The 9,578-nt window shown below is 36.8% G+C and overlaps 1 pseudogene; it reads left to right on the top strand.

Moving 5' to 3' along the window:
- The window catches only part of LOC114092518 (guanylate-binding protein 5-like), a 33,708-nt pseudogene extending 32,467 nt beyond the window's left edge, over positions 1-1,241 (top strand).
- The last annotated feature ends 8,337 nt before the right edge of the window (positions 1,242-9,578 follow it).

The following is a 9,578-nucleotide window of genomic DNA, read 5'->3' as shown; positions in this document are numbered from 1 at the left end:
GTGCTAACCTAGGAGGCTAGAATGCAAACCTGTTGTTTCTTCTCTCTTCTAAAATCTTTGTGCGGGCCAAGAAGGAGGCAGCTGAGAAGTAACCGGAGCTTCTAAGACAGCAGAGAAAGAGCAGCAGGAAAGGATGAAGGCCCAAGAGAGAAGCTTCCAGAAAAATATGGAACAGCTTAAGGAGAAGATGGAGAGAGAAAGGGAGAACATTCTGAGAGAGCAGGAAAGGGTGCTGGAGCACAAGCTGAAGGCGAGTCTCTACAGGGCCTGGCAGGAACCTGTCAGACACTGCCTGTTTACTCAGAATGGGATGGGACAAAATGTTAGATACAGACAGCATTCCAAAGAGACACTCAGAAGGTAAATGTTTCACTGACAGACACCTCAAGTGCACCAGGATCCTAATGAAGCCTGTAAATCTATGAGACTCCAGCACTTTGTATATTTGGAGGATACAGATAATAGACTTTGGAGAGTACAGATAATAACCCCCAGGTGGTGGCTTACTCTTTGTTGAGATTATGTGCCCCAATTGAGGAGGATTCTGGCACAACCATCCAAGAGACCTGAAACAGATCCTTATGGTCTGTATGCATCAGTTTACAAAATTAGGACAGTGAAAGATCAGAAATTACTCCACTTGCTTCCGAGTCTTCCTGGTAAATCTATACAAGTAGAATAAAACAAACCTGTGTCAAAACCAGGAGCTTGATGACCAGTGTTCTGTACAAGGGCAGCATTTCCCATGACTTGTTAGAGGATCACAGCTATGCCACCTTGGTGGATCTGAGAATCAATCAGAATTCAACCTCATTCTCCCCCACACAGCATCCTTTGTGCTGGAGTAAAATTCCTCTCCACCTCCAGTGAGTGTGAGGAAATCTCACAAGCGTGCCCTGGGTACTCCCCCTCTTCAGGTCAAAGGTCTGGAAATACCAAAGAATAGTCTAAGGAGTAAAGAAATAGACACACGTGCTTAACTGCTGAACATCTTAAATCCAGAACTCTGGCAGTTAATAACCAGGGATTCTCAAAAGTGGACTCTTCCTCTTTTATAGGTCCAAGAAGAACTGCTTATTGAGGGATTTAAAGAGAAGTCTGAGGCATTAACTAAAGAGATAAATCTAAGAGAAGAGATTGAAACATGTAAAAAGATGATACCCTCGATATTTTCACAGATTCTTGATATAGCTCCCACTGTTTTCCTTGTAATAGTCCCTGGGACTGGTAAAACTAGTTGAAGTAGGTGTCAGAACCCGCTGACAATCTGTAATTCCTGGCACAGCAGAGATGCATAAAGAAAGACACACACACACACGCACACATCCAGTAGAGAATAAGCAGCCCCTTTATTTCTTCCCTGCTTCTTTTATACAGCAAAAATGAAACACATCTTTCCGGCAGCTTAATCTTATCAAGCATGGATAGACGTTCTCAGAGTAACTTTGTTCATGGTCATAGTGCTCCATATTTCTTATTATCTGAGTTGTAGTTAATTTCCGGGCAATCACATATCTATATCTATATAGGTTTTAAACTTGGCAGAACATTCTTTTCTCCCATCTCCTCAAGACTGCAACAAGGACACAGCTCAAAGAGTTCATAGTTTTCACAGAACCCCTTTGTTTTGCTAAGCACAGCAAAACTTAACTGTTTGTGTGCGTGAGCACACAGGTAGGGATGAAAATTATTAGTGCCATTAAGAGTAGCCAGAGGATTCATCATAAGAAATTATAAAATGAGGCATCTTTTATTTTAATAGTATTTTACTATAGCTCCTTTTAAAGGAGATTGTGTCATATCAGCTTCATTCAAGAAAAATTTAAAAATAAAAAGTAGTTATCAAAGATATGAGTTTATCCCATGGTTTTTATTGAATTGAAGAAATAAGAAACAACTAAGACAATAGGAAATGATTTCTAGAAAAGGCTTAAGTAAAGCAAAAAGCAAAAAGCTAAATAGCCATGTGAAGAAAATATTTGCAATTCATATCTAGTCATAAAGGTTTTTTAAGTCATGATGAGCTCTTATGGAAAATGACCAACAACCACATTGTTTAAATAGAAAGAAATGCCGCAGTCTGGCTGGGCACAATTCAGGAGCCACTTGTCAAAAGAAATGAACTTTATTTTTAGAACACACACACACACACACCGCACCACACAGCTCTTCAGGAAAACCCTCAGAGCCCAATTGCCACCACCGGCTTCACACAAGCCTCTCAACCTCCCCCACTCCTCCTGCTCTTGAGGCAGATTGGCTGGGTTGTGTGGGCGGAGCCAAAAAAGTCCCCCAATGAGCAGCTCCGTGGTCTGAAAGGGCGGGGAAACAACCCAATGAGCATCACCACAGAGGAGCCAATCAGTTGGCAGCTAGAAGTTTGCTGGCAGCTGGGAGTTTGCTGGCAGCTGGAAGTTTGTTGGGGCCCCTTCAGCTGTGGCTCTCAACAAAGAAACATGAAAAAAATTTCCTTTTTACTAAAACTAATGTGCAAAATGAAACTGTGAAGGACATAGTTTTGCCTTCTTAATGGATAGTGAAGAACAGTTTTAATAATATACATCAAAAATTAAAATATACATATCTCTGATCTAGCAATTCCATGTACAGGAAATTCACTTATGTGTCTTTTCACCCAAATGAAAATGATTTTTGTAGTGGTTTACTTATTTCAGTGTCATGATAATTACAAAAGACTGGAAGCAATTGAAAGTCCCTGTGTCAGGTACTAATAAGGTAAATCATAGGACATATTTTTAGAATAATACTCTATAATCTTTGTAAAAAGTTGGGGAGTTGTATGTGTAGGGGAACATCTCCAAGTTTTAGCATTAATGAAAGAAAAATGTAGAAAGTGTGAATACTTAATTTATAAAATATTAAATATGCATATATGTTATAACCTACCTGTGGAAAATACAAAACACTAGTGTATAGTCACATTAGGAAGGCACCTGTATAGTTGAGGTGAAAGAAGAGAGCACGACTAACTTTACATCATATATTCTTCCATGCCTTTAACCCTTTGTATGGATTTTTTACATTCAAACAAATATAAGTATAATTGGCAAAACTGAAAATGAAATAATATGTGTTTGGGAAATTCCAAGGATAGGATGAAAGTGGGTTTAGTACTACTAGAAAGAGCAAAAGTCCGCTCAATTAGAAAAGACTGCTCCTAAGACCAAGGACCTAGAAAGCACAAGACATCCTGATTTTTTGGTTTTCATTATGACCTTTCAATAAGGCCTTAAACATCTATTCCCCAGAATATGCTTTTCAAATTAGGTTTAAGGAGAACTGGATCCAAGGGTTGCAACCATTGAATCCTTCTGTCAAGTGTTACCCTGACCTTGATCCCCTTCCATCCTTACTCCAATCCTTTTCCTGTGGATTGCTTTCTCCATGATGGCTTCAGTCTTCAAAGCACTCATACCCTCTGGAACCACACCACCAACAGCTACAAAATTAGAACCCTCCATCTGTAAGTTCAGAGATTCTCTCTTTCCCAGGATCTCTATATATCTCCTCAAAGCTCTCTTGATAGAAGATCTCATGACTGCCTATCCTGATGCATGTGCCTGCTCAGTGACAGGGAGTCCTGACCACTAGCCCTACTTCATCAGAGTGGAATAGTACCTGGTGGTAAAGGCCATGGGCAAAAGGATAAGAACAAACTCAGCACTTCCACTGTTCTCTGAACTCTTATGGCTGAAGAAATTCTGCACAAATATTTGCTGTCTGTGACTGATGCAACTTCACAGACAGATAAGACTCTCATAGAAAAGGAAAAGGAGATCAAAGGTGAGCAGAGACCAAGAGACTACATACTCAAAAAAGTCTCTTTAAAGTTTAAATATTTGGGTAAAACAGTTACCATTAAACTAAGTAAAAATCACATAGACTGTCTCGGCTCCTGAAACCATTTCTGAGAATATTGTATGCAGTCACTAGCATCATGGCTACCCCAACAAAAAACAGTCCTAGAACATTCCCTCTGTATATTACATGTAACATCATTGTAATGATAAAAACTTTACAAAAAGATCTTCTGAAGAACCAATCTGCAGCTTTGGGAGGTCCTGCTCTGTGAAACAGTGGGGACAGCAATGGCTAAGTTGTACAGTGGACTCTGGCCTTGAAATGAGATGGGGCAGAATCCTCTCCAGAGTTGGGAGAAACACAGCAGGTTCTCACCCTGAGCAGGGCACAGCTGGCCTGAGCTTCCAGGCCTGCCATTCCTCATGCCTTCTTCATAGAAGGGTATCAGGTCCTGTTCCTTCTCCTGGCCCATCCCATACTCTAGACCCCACAGACTTTATCATTTATACCAACCCTTGTGTCAGTTAAATGCTTGTTTATTGATTCACAGACCAATCTCTGAAATCACCACCTGTCCAGGTGATTCATCCAGATTAGGGAAATTCACATGCTTGTTAATCACCCCTGGTTATAAACTAGGATCAACATCAAAACACACAGCATCTGTTTATTGTAATTAGCTGAAGTAAATTGCATGAATAAATAACATACCACACAAGTTCCAACCTGCTATTGTCATCAACTTTTGTCTCTAATTTGTGAGCAGGATAAAACACCTTTTCTAGCTCCAGTGCCTGCCATAACCCAGGTTTCTCTCCCAGTATGAGGCCCAGTACAACCCTTCATTCCAAGCAAACTTGTTTATCTAAACACCATAATGTACATGGTTATGCAAATAACTGATCTGTGCTCAATTGAACTCTTACATGTTAGTCTTGTACATAGATAGTTCATATTAATCAAATAACAACTGGTATAACAAGTTAGTGATCAGTTGAAGAGTCATACCTAATGTTTCAGAAGTTACCCAGAAATTGTGTCTTCAAATAAATCTTTTCCTTTTTAAGTGGAAAATTCTTCTTTTCTGTGCATATTTCTATTATTAAAAAATACTTAGTTGAAAATAAACTCATAATACAGAAAAACTCAGTAAAACTCAGTAAAAAAATAAAAATAAAAAAACAAAAAAAACTCACTGACCCCTTCATTTAGCTTACAATTCTGTAAACTTAAGCATATATGTTCTTCTGAGGTTTTATTATAATGAATTTATAAGTAATTTTTCCAGATGAAAGCACACTAAATGGACCTAAAAGTAAGTTGTTCTTAACCAATATTTCCAAATTTATCTTTAGACAATAAATTTACTTTATCTGGAAACAATTTTAATGGATAGGTGAAAAATCCAGTTCCTTTACATATAAATATCACAAAAGATTTAATTTTCCCTGAAATTATTTTTGGTTTGCTTGAGAGAAACATTAAATTTTATTGGTCTGAAGGAAATACAGCTGATTTCCTAGTATTACTCCCTTTTCAAAGTAGCTTGGCCCTAGTTTCACTTTCAATCTCACTTATAAGGAGAAATTAAAATTTCAATTTGTGTCCTAAAATAGACCCTAGAATTTATTTCAGGGAAAGTCTGGGAATAACTTTGTTGTTTATCATTTACAAAAACAGGAAACTGACAGGTTAAAAAAGTTAAAGAAGGTGAGAACAAATTGGCAACCCTTCTTTGTGATAGTCTATGAAAGAATCTTATTTTGAGTTTGGGCATTAAATCATCCAATGATTCAAAAATGACTCCAAATACCATGAGATGACTGAGACATAGGACAAGCAATGGTTCTGACTTCAAAACAAACATTAGGTTCCTCAGTTCATATATTTACATGAGTAGACTCACACAGTCTCTGTTCTACTGTGTCTAGTTAGTCTGCTCAACATTTTTTATTGATTTTTTAAAAAAATAAATGACAGTGGAATGCATCACAATTCTTATTACACATATACAGCACAATTTTTCATATCTCTGGTTGTATATAAAGTATGTTGACACCACTTTGTGTCTTCATACATGTACTTTGGATAATGATGTCTATCACATTCCACCATCCTTGCTAATCCCTTGCCCCCTCCTTTACCCTCCCGCCCCTCTGCCCTATCTAGAATTCATTTATTCTGCTCAACATTTTGATTGTGCTGTTTATACCTTTTGTTTGGTGGAACTACAGATTGGAAATTTTCATTACTACAAATCTTTCCATTTAACCAATATACAATGATTTGTTTCCCTGCAATGGTAGATGAACACTTGCAATGCTTTCACTTTGGAGCTCTTATAAATGTTCCTGCTATTATTATTTTCAGTGAGTTTTATATGTGCACATGAAAACATATCTGTCAGATGTACAATAAGGTATCAAGTGGCCACTCAAAGGGCCCATTTATTCAACTTATGATATAATTTAAAACATTAAGTTGTCCAATGTGTACTTTAACTCAAAATTACAACACTTTCTAAAACAGAAATAGCTTTCAGGGAGGGATAATAATTTGTGCATTCGTAATGATTTTACCTTTTTTACTGATTCTATTAGTTTGGAAATGGTGTGCAATGGAAACTAGCAAAATAATGACTGGAATAATCTTTACTATAACTAAAATTTGTGATTAAACCATTTCTGTAAGTATCTAGAGAAGCAGGAGCTGGAGTACAGAGGACAAGATGAAGAGAACAGAGAGAAAGAATAATGGGATGGAAGAAAGAATGTACATTCTGCCAAACTTCTATAAATTATGAGAAAAGTTCTTTTAATAACTGGAATCCAGGCTATTATGTGCCTAACCCTTAGAGAGCTATTGGGTGTTCTCTCTCTCTCTCTCTCTCTCTCTCTCTCTCTCTCTCTCTCTTTCTCTCTTTCTCTGCACTAATGCTGGTCTGAATGCTTTGGAAGAATAATAATAAGTAGGAAAATGTAAATGAGTGACTTTTATCAAATAGTCTTATTGATCTGTTACTAAAGTCAACATTTAAAAACTTCATAATCTGCAATTGATCATCTCCAACAAATTTTGAAAACATATATGAGGAGCACTTTTTGCAGTAAAGGTTAATAATAATCTACTGAAGTATTTCACTACCACAAATCAGATATCACAGACCACAGGAGGAGACTAAAGTATCTCTTTTTAAACTTTATGAGTAGGATCTTGGAACCAACAGAGAAGATGTTCTTTCCGGTTATTCTCACTGAATCTGTTACTCATGGAATGAGAAATGACCCAGACTTGAGGACTATACTCACAGGTAGTGTCTGTCACCATCACTGATGTGAAATAAATAAAGGATGATCTTTTAATGGGGTCAGAGGTACAGAGACACAACCAGCTGAGAAATTAATGTTTAAACCCACATTTGCAACTAGACCTTGATATTCTGTAAACTCTGCTAAGAATAATTTCTACTCTCCCCTTCCCACTTACACAACCAGGTCTATCTGTCCTCAGATTGTATGTAACCTCCAAGAGCTACTTTTCTAATTATTCAATCTTCCTTGCTCACAACCTCTTCCCCAGGGAGGCAGGAGGTCATATCAGGTTATGTATATGTCCTACCATATATAAACAGACATAATTATGTACGCACTAAATGAGAAAAAAACACTGAATGTATGGAGCTATTCTGTGGAAAGTTTTCTAAGTCAACAGACATGTAAAATTTTAAAGTGAGAAACTTTTCATCATCTTGGCTCACTTGTTTAATTATTTTATTTAAAAAAATCATTACTTATGAAATCATTACTGAACAAACAAAAAAATTGAAAATCATGGAAACATCTTTTCTAACTATTGTATTACTCAAACAATGACTTTAAGTAATAAGCACTTGAAATATTATTGTCTCTAAGTTATCTTATATGCCAAGGGTCTTTAAGTCAATGGTAAAAGGTACAGAAAAAATGGTCATATGTCTGACTTGGGAGGATCTAGGGAAGAAAATTTACATGGAATTGCTGAAGCCTGAGTACTGGCAAATGTGTCCTTTCCATCTCCTTTCCCTCACACACTTTCTTCAACCCACTGGTGCTGGCCCATCTGCTCTAACAAATTTTGAAAAACAAGGATTGCTGTGACTTTTGATTTTAGTGTCCTACTCAGGTTCACTGAGTCAGTAACTGAAAGTCTAGTGTGAGTAACATTTCAAGAAGAGCTTTATGTCTCCACTGATTTTATCAAGCAGAGACCCAATACCAGTCTGTCTCTTACCTTTGGTCTTACACTTAAAACTTAAAAAAAGAAAAAGATACAAACAAAAGACACAAAAAACTATCTTCATACAGTAATTTACTGTGATTTTTCTATTCTTCACAAAAGCAGTTAAATCTATCTGTAATACACACTGAAATATGGGGAAGGTATACATTGGGTCATATTCAACACTGTATCTCCAAAAACAAAAGAAATAAAGGAAGAAAAGTAACAGAAATTATGTGATTTGTATACCAAAACATGCCCCAAATGATAATTAATTAAAAATTCATTTTTGATACATGTAATTTATATTGATATCTATAATATATTATGTTAATTATTATTTTAATTGTACATATTTTGGTGTACACTGAGGTCTTTAGGTACATGCACACAATGTGTGATCATCAGATTGAGGTACTTAGCATAGAAAAGCATTATTATAGATACAACAAACAGGTTTCATTTGTCAATGCACTCCCCAATGTCTGTCGACATTCAGAAGTTTTCTAGTTTTCCTTTGGATTGCCATCAAGTAGGGATTTCTCCCTTGTCAACATACACAACCATACTTATTGGTAATCAATAAGGGATTGCTCCATCCTCCTTCAGTTGTTTTTTATTGACATTTCCTACAACATTCTAGAAATTGCCAAGGCAAAGAAAAGCAGGAATGAGAATCTAGTCATCTGCCCAGACTGAATTGTTGGGGGAAGCTGCAACTCTTTGGAAGAGAGACAGGAACCTTTCTTAGCCAGATTTTACTACAATAGTATTGCATGATGACACACAATATAAGTGAATAGATTATAAGACCCTTACCTCCTACCTGATCTTTAACTCAATGGCTACAGAAGGCAAGCTTGAGGTTCTGGGTTAGGTTCAAGTGGAAACTTGTGTCCTTTTCATTTGTCCTCAATTTAAAAGAACAATCTTAAAGTGAGTTTATATTCCCCCTCTGGAGTGCAAGTTGAACATAACATAATGGGCTGATATGAATATGAAATGTCTTAGAAATTCTGTCCCTTGCACAGTTTGTTAGCAAACTAAGTCTCATATGATCAAATTCATTATTCCAGTGGCAAAATATATTATTTTATGAGGTCAAGGAAAAAGCTGAATATTCAAATCATTTCTGTGAAGCATTTGACCTGCTCAGCAATGGGTTAATGATATGTGAATGCAGCTAATAACTAATCATTGCCTGTTGTGGCATCAGGAATTCTATTAACTGATTAATTTGGGTGGAGCCTTGCTTATGTCAGATGCATATAACATCTTGAAGGCCAAGGTACTCACCATTGTTTCTCTGGTCTTATTTTGGATGGTGACTAAAATATTAGAAGGCTCAGAGGGCTAACCATGCTTCATTTGCCATCAGGTTACCTATCAAATAAGATTGAGGTAGAGGATAATGGGATCATTGAGAACACATAGTATTTGGACAGAGCACCCAATAACCACATTCTCATTCTAATGACATTCAAGATTATTTATATCAC

The sequence above is a fragment of the Marmota flaviventris genome, chromosome 10 (assembly GCF_047511675.1).
Source record: "Marmota flaviventris isolate mMarFla1 chromosome 10, mMarFla1.hap1, whole genome shotgun sequence".
NCBI lineage: Eukaryota > Metazoa > Chordata > Mammalia > Rodentia > Sciuridae > Marmota > Marmota flaviventris.
This window is presented reverse-complemented; position numbering and strand designations above follow the sequence as displayed.